The sequence below is a fragment of the Lithobates pipiens genome, unplaced genomic scaffold, assembly GCF_037356315.1.
Source record: "Lithobates pipiens isolate NorthernLeopardFrog02 unplaced genomic scaffold, aLitPip1_a1.2 Scaffold_16, whole genome shotgun sequence".
NCBI lineage: Eukaryota > Metazoa > Chordata > Amphibia > Anura > Ranidae > Lithobates > Lithobates pipiens.
In genome coordinates this window covers 482,043,326-482,059,571 of record NW_027507748.1, presented here as the reverse complement: position 1 = coordinate 482,059,571, position 16,246 = coordinate 482,043,326, and positions in this window count along the sequence as shown.

Sequence of the window (16,246 nt, the reverse complement as noted above, 5' to 3'; positions counted from 1 at the left end):
TCTGCTAAGCAAGTCACTACCTTGCTTGGTGGAACAGGTTTCCTTGATCCTGGGGGCGCTATTTTATTTTGATTCTTGAAATGTATGCTCAATGCTGGGCAATGGTTAATGTGTATATCCCTCCTCCGTTTGACCCCACCGTCCTATATGCCATTTTCACAAACCTCGCCCCCCTCCAGGTCCAAAAAAATATAGTCTGGGGGGACTTTAATGACATTTTAGATCATACCAACCACCACTTTAGATCTGCCCAACCTAATCTGGTGCTATGGACAGACACTCTTGGTCTTCAAGAGCTTTGGCAGTGCAACTGCAAACATCCTGAGGACAGGACTTATTCGCATATCTCAGCTACACATAAATCAGGATCACACATAGATTTGTTGTTTTGGTCTGTTTCAACTCACATGTTGAGGCGGCCTCCTACTTCCCAGCAGGCCCTTCCGATCACTCCCTGTTGGAACTGTGCCTGACTCTTGGCACCTCTCGTGAGACAGAATGCTGGAGACTGGTGTCACATTGGATAGACAACTGTCAAATCTAGGAAATAGTGGGACCCAAACTTACCGAATATTGGGCGATCAATGAGGGTTCAGCTTCCTTTGATGTGGTTTGGGAGGCAGGCAAGGCTCATGCTCGAGGGGAATATGTCTCCTCTATAAAGGCAGTGAGATCCAGTTTTCCAGCACAAACCACTCAATTGGAGCAGAATGAAAAAGTGGCGATGGGGCTCTTCATGGCACATCCATCGCCTGAAAAATATTCCTCCCTAGCCCAGGCGCTGGTGCAGTCTGACGCAAGGAAGTTTGTCGCCAAACATTTCGAGTCAGGGGACAAGAATGGAAAATTATTCGCCAACCTGGTAGCGGAACCCTCACTCCAAACAGTAATTCCTAGAATCCAGACTTGCATGAGTGATAAAATTACAGACCCTGAGGGCATACAGAGAGAATTGAATCTCTTCTATAGAAAATGATACGACAACCCGAACCCCACTTCCACTGAGGCTATACTTGATGTATTGGGGGGAATCACTTTGCCTTCTCTCTCTGAAGAGGACAGAGATACACTAGATAAGCCCCTAAGATGCCATGAGATAGAAAGTGTGATCTACTCCCTACCTAACAACAAATCCCTGGGTCCTAATGGACTACCCGGGGGAATGGTACAAGACACGTGCGACTTTACTGGCTCCCAGGCTCCCTCAACTTTTTGTGGAGTGCCTGGAAACCAGAGGGTTGCCAGATGGTATGTATCAGGCACACACTGTATTGCTAGCCAAACCGGGAAAGGACCTTCTCTGCTGTTCATTCGACAGGCCCATCTCCCTACTGAATTATGACCTTAAGATACTTACTAAGGTGCACACCAATAGGATTATGCAGGTGCTACTGTCCCTTGTCAACATAGACCAGACCGGTTTTATGCCTGGCAAGTCCACAGACATAAATCTTAGATGAGTCTTTATCAGGGGTCAAGTCCTAGGAAAAAAGTGTGGGAACTCCCACCCAAGATCCACTCCCCCACCAAAAAAAAGAAAAAAAATAGGACATCGGGGCACATCAAGGCACGGGGCACATCAGGGCACGGGGCATATCAGGGCATGGGACACATCAGGCAACATGGCACATCAGGGCACGGGGCACATTATGGCACACCAGGGCACATTATGGCACATCAGGGCACATTATGGGGCACAGGCCACAGGGCACGGGACACATCAGGGCACGGGGCACATAGCACATCAGGGCATGGGGCACATTATGGCACATTATGGGGCACATCAGGGCACATTATGTGGCACATTGGGGCACATAGCACATCAGGGCACATTATGGGGCACATAGCACATCAGGGCACATAGCACATAAGGGCATGGGGCACATCAGGGCATGGGACACATCAGGCCACATGGCACATCAGGGTATGGGGGAAACTTTGGCACATTATGGCACATCAGGGCACATTATGGCCCATCATGGCACATTATGGGGCACATAGCACATCAGGACACATAGCACATAAGGGTGCGGGGTACATCAGGCCACATGGCACATCAGGGCACAGGGCACAATCAGGGAACAGTATGGCACATTATGGGGCACATCGCACATCAGGGCATATTATGGGGCACATAGCACATCAGGGCACATAGCACATAAGGGCACGGGGCACATCAGGCCACATGGCACATCAGGGCATGGGAAATGTTGGCACATGGGGGCAGATCAGGGCACATTATGGGTCACATAGCACATCAGGGCACATTATGGCACATCAGGGCACATTATGGGGCACATAGCACATCAGGGCACATTATGGCACATCGGGGCACATAGCACATCAGGGCACATTGTGGCACATCAGGGCACATTATGGGGCACATAGCACATCAAGGCACATAGCACATAAGGGCACGGGGCACATCAGGCCACATGGCACATCAGGGCATGGGGCACATCAGGGCACATTATGGGGCACATAGGCTATCAGGGCAGGGGGGTACATTACGGCATGGGGCACATCAGGGCACATAATGGGGCACAGTGGGGCACATAGGACATCAGGGCAGGGGGCACATTACAGCATGGGGCACATCAGGGCACATAACGGGGCACATAGCACACCAGGGCAAATAGCACATAAGGGCATGGGGCACATCAGGCCACATGGCACATCAGGGTATGGGGGAAACGTTGGCACATCAGGGCACATTATGGCACATTATGGGGCACATAGCACATCAGGGCACATAGCACATAAGGGTTCGGGGCACATCAGGCCACATGGCACATCAGGGCACATCAGGGAACATTATGGCACATTATGGGGCACATAGCACATCAGGGCATATTATGGGGCACATAGCACATCAGGGCACATAGCACATAAGGGCACAGGGCACATCGGGCATGGGGCACATCGGGCCACATGGCACATCAGGGCATGGGGAAACGTTGGCACATGGGGGCACATTATGGCACATCAGGGCATATTATGGGTTACATAGCACATCAGGGCACATTATGGCACATCAGGGCACATTATGGGGCACATAGCACATCAGGGCACATAGCACATAAGGGCACGGGGCACATCAGGGCACATGGCACATCAGGGCATGGGGAACATCAGGGCACATTATGGGGCACAGTGGGGCACATAGGACTTCAGGGCAGGGGGCACATTACGGCATGGGGCACATAATGGGGCACAGTGTGGCACATAGGACATCAGGGCAGGGGGCACATTACGGCATGGGGCACATAATGGGGCACAGTGGGGCACATAGGACATCAGGGCAGGGGGCACATTACGGCATGGGGCACATAATGGGTCACAGTGGGGCACATAGGACATCAGGGCACATAATGGGGCACAGTAGGGCACATAGGACATCAGGGCAGGGGGCACATTACGGCATGGGGCACATAGGAAATCAGGGCAGGGGGCACATTAGGGCATGGGGCACATAGCACACCAGGGGGCACATTATAGGGCACATCGTCATCTTACTAGGCAGTATGCAGAGTAGCACAGGAAGCGTTTGGCTGTAGTAAGTTCTCCCTCACTTCACACAGTGCTGTTCACTCCCCGGCCCCTCCTCTCTTCTCGTCTATCCCCATTGGCTAGTGACATCATCTGGGATAGACCATAGACGAGAAGAGAGGGGGGGCGCCAGGGAGCGAAAAGCGCTGTGTGAAGTGAGGGAGAGCTTACAGCCAAACGCTTCCTGCGCTACTCTGCATACATCTCATTCAGGCGGCTCGAGTCCTGCAAAGGGAACGGCGTTCCCGCTGTGAAAATAGTGCAGGGACTCCGTTCCCACGCGTTCCCGCAGGACTCGAGCCCTGGTCTTTACCCATCTCCAGCTGCCGTCCGAGGAGAATGCCTCTAGGGTCTTGGTATCCCTCAGCATAGAGAAGGCATTTGACACAGTCAGATGGTCATATATGATGCAGGATCTCAAGGGTTTCTGCTTTGGCCCAACCTTCTGGATATGGAACGGTCTACTATACAAATCCCCACGGCCTATATTAAACCGAATGGTAAATGTTCGCCCCCCTTCCCAATTAGGAGGGGGATGAGGCATGGGTGCCCTCTCTACCCTGCACTGTTTGCCCTGGTGATGGAGCCTCTGGCAGAGGCCATGCGGAAGTCAGAGGAGGTGTCTGGGATCCTGGTCGGATCAATAGTCAAAAAATTAGCACTAAATCCAGATGACTTAATCCTCGTTCTGCGAGATCCTGGCCCCTCACTTTCAGCAACGCTCCAAATTCTGGACAGCTTTGCTACTCTTTCTGGCCTCCACACTAAGTGGAGCAAGTCACTCATTCTTCCCATAGATCCAGGCGAGAAGCAGCAGAGTAATTCCAACTTACCTCTACAATGGGCAAATACTAGGGATGAGCCGAACACCCCCCCCCCCCGGTACGGTTCGCACCAGAACTTTCGAACGGACCCCAAATTCGTATGAACGTTAGAACCCCATTGAAGTCTATGGGACTCGAACGTTCGAAATTAAAAGTGTTAATTTTAACGGCTAATATGCAAGATACTGTCCTAAAAAGGGTTTGGGGACCTGGCTCCTGCCCCAGGGGACATGGGTCATTGCAAAAAAAACTTTTAAAAATGTCCGTTTTGGCGGGAGCACTGATTTTATTGACGATTAAAATGAAAAAAAAAAGTGAAATATTCCTTTAACCACTTAATAACCGCCCTATAGCCCAATGACGACTTCAGGGCGGTTTCTTAACTCTGGGAGGCCGTCATATGACGTCCTCCCAGAATTCCGCTCTTGCGCGCCCCCTGGGGCGCGCACTCGAGAGCATCCGTGACCGATCACCGATCACGGATCACGGTAAACGGCCGCTCATAGCGGCCGTTTACCACGTGATCGCTCCGTCAAATGATGGAGTGATCACTTGTAAACAAACCGGCGTCATGTTATGACGCCGGTTCCTCCCTCCCCCTCTCTGTACCGATCGGAACAGCGGAGGGGGAAGAGATCGGTGTCAGCAGCGATGTGGGCTGCATCTGCAGTGCCCACATCGCTGCTCACCGAAAATTAACCCCTCAATTCCCTGCAAATACTCTGCAATACCCTGCCATTACTCTGCATTACTCTGCAATACCCTGCAATACCCTGCAATACTCTGCATTACTCTGCATTACTCTGCAATACCCTGCAATACTCTGCATTACACTGCAATACTCTGCATTACACTGCAATACTCTGCATTACCCTGCCATTACTCTGCAATACCCTGCAATACCCTGCCATTACTCTGCATTACTCTGCAATACCCTGCAATACTCTGCAATACCCTGCAATACTCTGCAATACTCTGCATTACCCTGCATTACCCTGCAATACTCTGCAATACCCTGCAATACTCTGCAACACTCTGCAACACTCTGCAAAACTCTGCAATACCCTGCAACGCTCTGCAACACCCGCCAATACCCTGCAACACTCTGCAATGCTCTGCAACACCCACCAATACCCTGCAACACTCTGCAATGCTCTGCAAAACCCGCCAATACCGTGCAACACTCTGCAATGCTCTGCAACACCCTCCAATATCCTGCAATGCTCTGCAACGCAATACTCTGCAACGCCATACTCTGAGATACCCAGCCATACTCTGATATACCCAGCCATACCCAGCCATAGTCGGTGATACCCTGCAATACCCAGCCATAGACACCCCCCCCCTCCCACCGCCCTCCGGTGCTTCTACCGACTCGCCAATACGATCAAATCCAGAATCTTTTTTTTTTTTTCAGGCTTCTCAGCTTAGAGGTGAGATGCGGGGTCTTATTGACCCCATATCTCACTGTAAAGAGGACCTGTCATGCCATATTCCTATTACAAGGGATGTTTACATTCCTTGTAATAGGAATAAAAGTGATCAAAAAATTTATTTTTGGGGAAAAAAATGTCAAACTAAAATAAATAAAGTAAAATGAACAATAAATATATATATATTTTTTTTAAAGCGCCCCTGTCCCCATGTGTATGCATGCAGAAGCGAACGCATACGTAAGTCCCGCCCACATATGAAAACAGTGTTCAAACTACACATGTGAGGTATCGCTGCGAACGTTAGAGCGAGAGCAATAATTCTAGCCCTAGACCTCCTCTGTAACTCAAAACATATAACCAGTAAAAAAAAAAATTAAATCGTCGCCTATGGGGATTTTTAAGTAGCGACGTTTGGCGCCATTCCACGAGCCTGTGCAATTTTGAAGAGTGACATGTTAGGTATCGATTTACTCGGTGTAACTTCATCTTTCACATTATGCAAAAATTGGGCTAACTTTACTGTGTTTTTTTTTTTAAGCACAAAACTGTTTTTTTTCCAAAAAAAAGCATTCGAAAAATTGCTGTGCAAATACCGTGCTAGATAAAAAGTTGCAACGACCACCATTGTATTCTCCAGGGTGTTTGCTAAAAAAACATATATAATGTTTTGGGATTCGATGTAATTTTCTAGCAAATAAATGATGATTTTTACATGTAGGAGAGAAATGTCAGAATTGTCCTGGGTGCTCCAGAACGCCTGATGGCGCTCCCTGCATGTTGGGCCTCTGTATGTGGCCGCACTGTGTAAAAGTCTCACACATGTGGTATCGCCGTACTCGGGAGTAATAGCAGAATGTGACAACTTCAAAAAACTCATCATGCCTCTTACTAAATACCTTGGAATGTCTTCTTTCCAAAAAGGGGTCATTTGGGGGGTATTTGTACTTTTCTGGCATGTTAGGGTCTCAAGAATTGAAATAGGCCGTCAGTACTTCAGGTGTGATCAATTTTCAGATATTGGCACCACAGCTTGTGGACTCTATAACTTTCACAAAGACCAAATAATATCCACCAATTTGTACTTATTTTTACCAAAGATATGTAGTGGTATAAATTTTGGCCAAAATTTATGAAGAAAAAATAACTAATCTGCTAAATTTTATAACAGAAATGAAGAAAAATTCATTTTTTTACAGAATTTTCTGTATTTTTTCTGTTATAGCACAAAAAATAAAAAACCCAGCGGTGATTAAATACCACCAAAAGAAAGCTCCATTTGTGTGAAAAAAAGGACAAAAATTTCATATAGGTCCAGTGTTGCATGACTGAGTAATTGTCATTCAAAATGTGAGAGCACCGAAAGCTGAAAATTGGTCTGGTTATTAAGGGTGTTTAAGTGCCCAGTGGTCAAGTGGTTAAATATGGTGCCTGGGGGGTGTCTGTAGTATGCCTGTGAAGTGCCACGTGTTTCCCGTGTTTAGAACAGTCCCTGCACAAAATGACATTTAACGGAAATAACGTAATTTAAAGCTGCTTGCGGTTTTAATGTTATATCTGGTTCCTGCAATATGGTTGAAAATCATTGAGAAAAATGGCATGGGTAGCCCTCCCTGCCCATTACCAGCCCCTTTGAGTCTTGTACGCATATTAAAGGGAACCCCGTACCCATATTAAAAAAAGGAAATACGTGTGGCCCCCAGGCCCTATATACTCAGAACAGCAGTATGCAGGCGGTGCAAACAAGACAGGGACTGTGTAGGTTTGTTGTGTTAGGTTGAATCGGTTTGTAATTTTCAACTGGTACATTTTTAAAGTGTAGCTCAAAAAAAGTCAAAAAAAAGATTTTTAAGCTTTTTGGAAAACATAGGGAAGGGTTATCACCCCTGTATAATTTGTTTTGCCGTCCGTCTTTTTCAGAGCACGCAGACAGCACGCACAATCTCCTACCGCTGACTGAAAGCTCTATTTAAAACGAGCAAGATAGTTAGCTATATAGGTGGATATAGCGGTGTATACTGCGTTCAGAGCACGCAGACAACACGCACAATCTCCTAACACTGACTGAAAGCTCTATTTAAAACGAGCAAGATATTTAGCTATATAGGTGGATATAGCGGTGTATACTGTGTTCAGAGCACGCAGACAGCATGCACAATCTCCTAACACTGACTGAAAGCTCTATTTAAAACGAGCAAGATATTTAGCTATATAGGTGGATATAGCGGTGTATACTGCGTTCAGAGCATGCAGACAGCATGCACAATCTCCTAACACTGACTGAAAGCTCTATTTAAAACGAGCAAGATATTTAGCTATATAGGTGGATATAGCGGTGTATACTGCGTTCAGAGCACCCAGACAGCACGCACAATCTCCTAACACTGACTGAAAGCTCTATTTAAAACGAGCAAGATATTTAGCTATATAGGTGGATATAGCGGTGTATACTGTGTTCAGAGCACGCAGACAGCACGCACAATCTCCTAACACTGACTGACAGCTCTATTATAAAAGATAGATATATCGCTAGATATATAGGTGAATATAGCGGTGTATACTGCGGTCAGGGCACGCAGACAACAACCACTACAGAAGAGCAAGAACGAAAAATCGGCCGATAACGATCGGTGTATACTGTGTTGAAGGTACACAGAACACCCATTAACTGCTACAGATGCCAACACACTACACAAGGCCGCCGCGCTGACGGCCTTATATAGTGTGGGGCGTGTACTACACAGCCTGAGCTATGATTGGCCACAGGCATCCTGCCTGTGGCCAATCATGGCTCTCCTCGCTGCCGGGGGCTGTGATTGGCCAAGCATGCGGGGTCACAGTGCATGCTTGGCCAATCATGAGCCAGCAATGCACTGCACCATCGCAGTGCATTGTGGGCCGTGAGCGCCACACAAATTTGGTGCGAACGGCCCATAACGTTCGGAATTCGCAGAACGGGCGAACAGCCGATGTTCGAGTCGAACACGAAGCTCATCCCTAGCAAATACCAACACATCAATATCTCTCCCAATACCCAGGATTTCAGTAAGCTTAATCTGTCCCCGGTACTGCAATGGGGTAAATTTAAATAAAAGACCTGGTCAAATCTCCCACTAACACTGAGGGAGCGTACACACGGGCGGACTGTTCGCCCAACTTTGTCCGCTGAACAGTGTTTCAGCGGACAGTCTGCTGGTGTGTGGGCTTCAGCGGACAGTTTCAGCGGACAGTCTGACGAACAAAGTTTTTCGGAATTTCCGTAAGACTGTCCGCTGAAACTTGGTTTGAGCGGACAGTCCGCTCGTGTGTAGGCTTGTTCGACAAACTAAGTCTCGCGCATGCTCAGAAAGAATTTACACGGTGAAGGTTGCATTGCAGTGTATTGGACGTCGAATTTCTCGTCCCGTCGTACGTGCCGTTCACGTCATCGCGCAAGTTTTCAGCGGACTGTTCGTTCGTCGTGTGTGGTCAAGTCCGTTCATGCTAATTTTGAACGGACTGTTTGTCAAACTGTTTGACGAACCTAGTTGGGCGGACAGTCCGCCCGTGTGTACGCGGCCTTACAGGAAAAATAAATTTAATTAAAATGAAAATGCTCACGGTTCTATTATATACACTAAGGCACTTCCCGGTCTGGATACCTAAAACCCTCTTCCAACAATTAGATTCCCTAATGGCTTCCTTTCTGTAGCAATCACATCCAGCCAGATTTAGAAGGAAAATTATACGCAGGCCCTGGACACAGAGGGGACTTGCTTGCCCTGACTTTCGCGTGTACTATCTGGCATCAATGCTCACCCATGCCCACAGCTGGCTGGTCTCAAATGATATCAGTGCATCAGCAGTCCTTGAGGCAGCACATCTGGGAGCTTATGAGGACCTTCGCAAAGCCCTCTACAGGGGGAAAAGGAGTTCACTGATACACGTAACACAAGCTATGAAAGCGGTTGTCAGGGCTTGGCACACGGTGGTGGTAATAAAACCTAATCTGGTGAAAGGCATATGATCCCCTAACACACCACTTTGGTGTAATCCCAGGCTGAAGGAATTTCACTCTCTACCATACCCCGGCCTGTGGGCCGGCAAGTGCATTAAATACTTGAAGGATATTTGCTCTGGTTTGGGGTTGTTTACCTTTGACAGACTGAAACACAAATTCCAACTCCCAAGTCCTGTCTTTTTCAGGTTCCTGCAGCTCCGTCACACCTTTGACTCACAATTCAGATCGGTTCAGCAGGTGGAGCATGACGATCTCGAAGCTCTGCTAAATGATACTAATCTCTCTAAGCCACTATCTCAAATATACCAGGTACTGCTGCCATCCATTTAGGTTGGATTGGATGGGCTGTGGGACCTGTGGCGGGCGGAGATTCAGGAGCTGGACAGAGAAGACTGGGAAGACATATGGGATTACCTACTACAACTGCTAGTTGCAACTAGGAACAAGTTAATACAATTCAATATCCTGCACAGATTATACTACACCCCTCAATGCGTTCATCGCATATATCCAACCTCACGGCTGCTTGTACGTGTAAATGTACATTCCAGAGATGCTCTTGCATCCATGCTGGTTTCCTACATATATTTTGGGATTGCCCACAGGTTCAGGAATATTGGAGGGAGGTAACTCAATTTATCCATGGATTGACTACTATACCTATTCCTCTGACAATCAGTGTCTGTCTCCTCCGTCTCCTCGGATTGTGGAACAGTTGGCGTTAGCTAAAGCAAAAGGAGTTTGTACGCCTGTTACCCCATCTGGGGTGAGGCACTCTGGTGAGTGCATATACAAGAGCGGGAAGCTGAAGAAGGAGGGGGCACTGAAAAGGCATTATGTGCACCAATTGGCCAGGGTATGCCCCAAGGGCCCTGTTTTGTACAACAATTGTATGTAAATCAATAGTAGACAGTCCAAGGTATTTAGTAAGAGCCATGTGTATATGAGGACAGAAATCTGTGGATTTCTATCTCCACATAAATGTATCAGCAGCAGGTACTCCTCATATACACAAGCCTCTTACTAAATACCTTGGACTGTCTACTTTGAAGTAGACAGTCCAAGGTATTTAGTAAGAGGCTTGTGTATATAAGGATTGCCTGCTGCTGATACATTTCTGTGGAAAGGAAAAAGCCACTGACGGTCTTACAAACGTCCAGACCCCAGGGATATCCAGATGAGTGGGATACTAGCCTCGGGATAAGGAGTTTATACGCCTGTTACCCCATCTGAGGTGAGGCGCTCTGGTGAGTGCATATACAAGAGGGGGAAGCTGAAGAAGGAGGGGGCACCTTTTTTCCCTGTTGTGTTTGCACAGCATTTCACTTGTGGACTGTGGTTATCGTGGCTCATGATTTTTTAAATTATATTTCTTTGATCATCATTATATTTTTGGATATTCATATTTGGGACATTTCATTTATACTGTGGACATTATATTCATCTTTTTTATGCACTTTATTATCATATATATATATTTCAGTTTACATATAATTAATTCATTTTGCACTTTATCTGTATAATATCAATTCATTTATGATTAAGTAATTACAGTTTTTATTTGCTGTTTGTTCACTTAAAATTTTACATACGTTTTTCTCGCACAAGTTCACTTTATATGCCATTGCACTTTTTATATATTTGATGCACTTTATTATCGTTATGCAATTTGCACTTTATATGTAGTGGTATTTCATATACACATTTCTATTTAGAGGCGTGGATAGGATACACATATATTTTTTAGTGTATAGGGCACTTACTATTTTTTAGAACAGCGCCATCATCCCTTTATTGATTTACATACATCTTTTGCTTCATTTTGGTGGAGTTACATAGGGAGGCTGCAGTTCACTCTCCTAAGCGCGGATATTTTTTATTATTATGTGCACCAATTGGCCAGGGTATGCCCCAAGGGCCCTGTTTTGTACCTCCACTGTGAAATTTTTCAAAAAAAAGAATTGGGTGAGCGACTGTAATTATTCATACATCTCAGTTAATACTGAATGAATTAGGTTGTAAATGTTCTACTATTGTTATGGCTATTTTGCCTGTCATATGTGTATTTTTAGCAATACATAAATGGTTGAAGAGTGCCCATACATATTTTTATGCAGCATTTGTGTCCACACAGAGCTCAGTAGGTCAAAGTGCTGGTGGTGTATGCCCTAGTGCGCAGATGATCTCCACCCTCCCCTCAAAAAAATCCTGTTATGTGCCACAAGGCCTAAGTTCAAGCTGCACGATCACTGAACATTTAAATTTTGGCAGTATTTGCCATGGTGTTGCCCAGTACTATTATAGGCGTGTACATAATGCTACACATAAAACTCATATGTATTCATTTTTTTTAAGTTTTGACAACCTTCTAGAGATTTTGAGACCAGACCTTAAACTGCAGGATACAACGTAACAGAAAACTGTGCCACCTACAGAGTTCCTTCTAGTTACACTATTGTTAGTATCCTATCCATTGATCCTAATATTATTGTTGAAAGAAACATTAAGCTGACATTCAAGCATAGATTTTCTTACTGTCCCTGTAAAAAACAATTGCCTCTTCAAAGGTATATCCTATGGCTGGACTGCCTCACTGTGGATTTGATTGTGCATACACATTTGAGCTGTTCACGTAGAATCGCTGTGTAGCAGCCCTGTGCCTAGGGGCGGACTGACAACTCATGGGTCCCCCAGGCAATCAGAGATTATGGGGCCACACAGTATACAAAAACACACACACACACACACACAGTATACAGTCACACAGTATACACATACATGTACACACACAGTATACACAGACATGTTTCTATTGACTGAGAAGGTACTGGAGAGGTGGGGCAGCTATAATCTCTGGATTTTTAGACCAAAAGGATGTCAGTAAGGAACATTTCAGAGGCAGATGTAAAAAAAAACACAGATTTTTACATACCGTCCCTGGTTTTACTGAGGCTGGCAACCCTGATCGGGACCCCTAGTGTCCTGGGGCCCTCGGGCAGTGGCTGAATGGTCAGTCTGCCCCTGCCTGTGCCTTTCATACACAAAAGGAATAGCACCATTTGTACCTTCCCCACTACATTAGCCAATTCTTTCTGTGAATGTCCAAAGGGAGAGGGGGGAATACAAAATGCTATATCCCTTCTGTGTATGAGAGTCACATGTGTAATACATGCAATGCTTGGTACAACATTTTGAACTGCATTATCTGGTGTTGAGAAACAAAAGAAGTATGCATAGCTTCCATCCTGCATAAAATATATTGCATAGGTGCAAAATAATTGATTACTTATTTACACGTACAAGTTATTCAATAAGCTATTTGATAAATTCATCTAATTTTTGGCCTAGCTTGGGAAACACCACCAAAACTTGTGGGGAACTACAAATTTACATTAGGGTTTTACTTTAGCAGCAGTAACTTAAGTATAATTTCAACATTCTAAATTTAGTGGACTGCCTGATGAACAATTAGCTACTGAACATCTTACCCAATATAAGTCATGGCCAGGACATATGAGTCAGCATATACTTTTGTATTTGATGAAGCCTTTGGAATCAGTCAACAACTTATACGTCCCTATTTCCAGTAAGGCCTTAGTCAGGAAAAAAAGTGTTTTTAAATATATACTGTGCTGGTTGAATGCAATAAGTGTAGAATAAGAAGAATAAGCTAATAAGTGAATAATACTACATTCTGCTGTACACATAAATGTACAGGATGCAGTGAGTGTGGTGAAAGCAACATGCATGTTGCACAACTTCATGATGTTGAAGTGGCCATGATGGCTACAATTTTATCAATGGCATGCACCACAGCTTCAAGCAAATTCAATGGGCAACTGCAGGAAGGCAACACATTGTGATCATGCCCCATGTAGGCCATATTTCATGGTTGGGCGGATTTGCCCAGGGTTTGCCAAATGAAAAAAAATAAGGAGCAGATACTTTAAAGTTCTATGTAGATTGTGGTTTCAAAATGTTAGAAAGCAGCATTTGTGACTTTCATAAAAAATATATATTTTAAGAAATCAATATGTTTTTTGTTCCTTCATCTCCATTGCTGCAAATAGTTTTTTATGAACATATTACACACTTGGTCCCTCTTGCAAATCTATAGCCGACATCTTAGATAAGGATCCGTTATGAATTTAAGTCAACACAATACACACATACAAAACAACTCATTTGTGGTCCCACAGAATATCCATACCAGATTCTTATACTAGATAAGGGTCTTTAATGGGTATTGATTGGATAAAAAAAAAAAAAAAAAGTGGCACCCCCCCAACCAATATCAGACCCTCTTCCAAGCATTTAGCCTGGCTGGTCAGGAAAGAGGAACAGCAAGCATGCATCTCCCAGCTCTTGAACCAAAACAGGCCACATGCCCTGAACATGGGGAGGGTACCTTGCTGGAGTTCCCCCTGTCAAAGAACCTTGTTCCCTTGTTGATAAAGACAAGTGCTTCTTTCCCACATTCCTAGTCTAGTGGATGTATGCATCCATCTGCAGGGGAGAAATTATTGGTATCTGAAAGTCCACTTTAAAATAAAGGGCCCCCAGATATCGTGCCCTCCAGATTCTGATATGTCCCACTCAGATTGGTGAGGGCATGTAGTCCCTGACTTACTAGGCTGTATCCTTGAATGAAAAAATGTGGTATTGAGTTATCCAGACCCTGCCTGTTTTTCCCTTTTAAAAACTATACCAGACCCTCATCAAGGATCAGGTCTGGGATTTTTTTTTTTTGGATGGTCTCCACACTCTTTTCTTTTTTTTTTTTTCTTTTTTTTGCCATTGATTCCCCCTAAACATCAATATTAGATCCTCATCAAGGATTAGAGTCTGATACAGATATAGGGGGACCTCAATGTTTTTTTTTGGAAAATACATATATAATACAACAGTGGAATTCTGCTGGCATTTGGTTTGCATATAAGAAACCTAACTATAGAAAAAAGAACTTTAAAGGTACCGCATACTTGTATAAAAGATTATATGTTTTATTATACAAATATAAAAACAACATATATGAGGTTTTAAGAAGACAACAGTATTACATGTAAACATTGCAAGTCCATGAGAAACTCTTAAAACCCAAAGGGCCTGGTAATGGACTGGGGGGAACCCATGTTGTTTTTTTTTCAATGATTTTCATCTATATTGTGGAGACCCGACAATTCATTACAGCCACGATCAGTTTTAAAAGACATTTTTTCCTTTAGAAATGTCATGTTGCTCTGGTACTGTTCTAAACATGGGAAAACTGCACCACTTTATAGGCATACTATAGATACCCTCCAGGCACAATATGTAAAGGAATATTTCATTTTTGTTGTTTCACTTGAAGCATTATCAAAATAACTGCTCCTGAAAAAAGTCTGTTTAAAAAAAAAAAATGTGCATTGATACATGTGCCCTGGGGCAGGACCCGGATACCCAAACACTTTTTATGGCAATAACTTGCATATAAGCCTTTCAAATGAGCACTTTTGATTTTTCATGTTCGTGTCCCATAGACTTTAATGGTGTTTCCATGTTTGTCAGAATTTTTTGCCTGTTTCGCATTTTCTGGTGCAAACTGAAACGGGGGGGGGGGGGGGGGGGCAATCATATGTACAATTGGTGGTTGTGTACTTGCAATGTTTACTGTACTACTGTTGTCTTCTTAAAACATCATATACAGTATGTTTTTTAGTATTTGTAGAATAAAACATTGACTCTTTTATACAAGTATGTGGTACCTTTAAAGTCCTCTTTTCTATGGTTAGGTTTCTTGTATGCATACACTTTCAAAGGATGTGGTGATGGACACCATATGTCCAATAATTAAAAGATCTCCCACTGGATTCGTCCCTTCCATTAGCATATTTAATTGGAATTTGGTTTGACAATAAGGAATCTGTATTAACAACAATCATTTGTTGCTCCTTGTTCTAATATATTACAGCTGCTTTCTCTCTCCATATTATGCACTTTCTCTTATAATGGCTCTCCTTACAGAGCTGGTCATATAACGCCCTGTGCTGCCGTACCTGACACATTCGTCCAGATCAGGCCAGCTCTTTAGAATTTCTAGAACGTGGTAGCTTACACAAAAAATCCTCTCCTCTCCACAAACACACCTTTTACTCAAAGATGGGTAACATATTGGTCACCTGAGGAGACAAACAATTGAAATGCTATTTGTTTTTAATTCACTTCAGTTGTGTTGTGTTTAGTTGTGTTGCAGTAAAATGTATTATGTTGCATTTTAATGCAATGTAACAGCATTGTTTTGTGAAAAGGGCACATAGAGCTCATATATGTGATGTGGCACATATATGATTCTAGGTCTGCACCTGCATGGTCCTGGAAGTGGTTCCTCGCTGGGGGAGGTCTGATGGAGGCCTTTTGTGCCCCCCCCCCTCAGCTGAGAGCCAACAGGATTATTGCGTGAT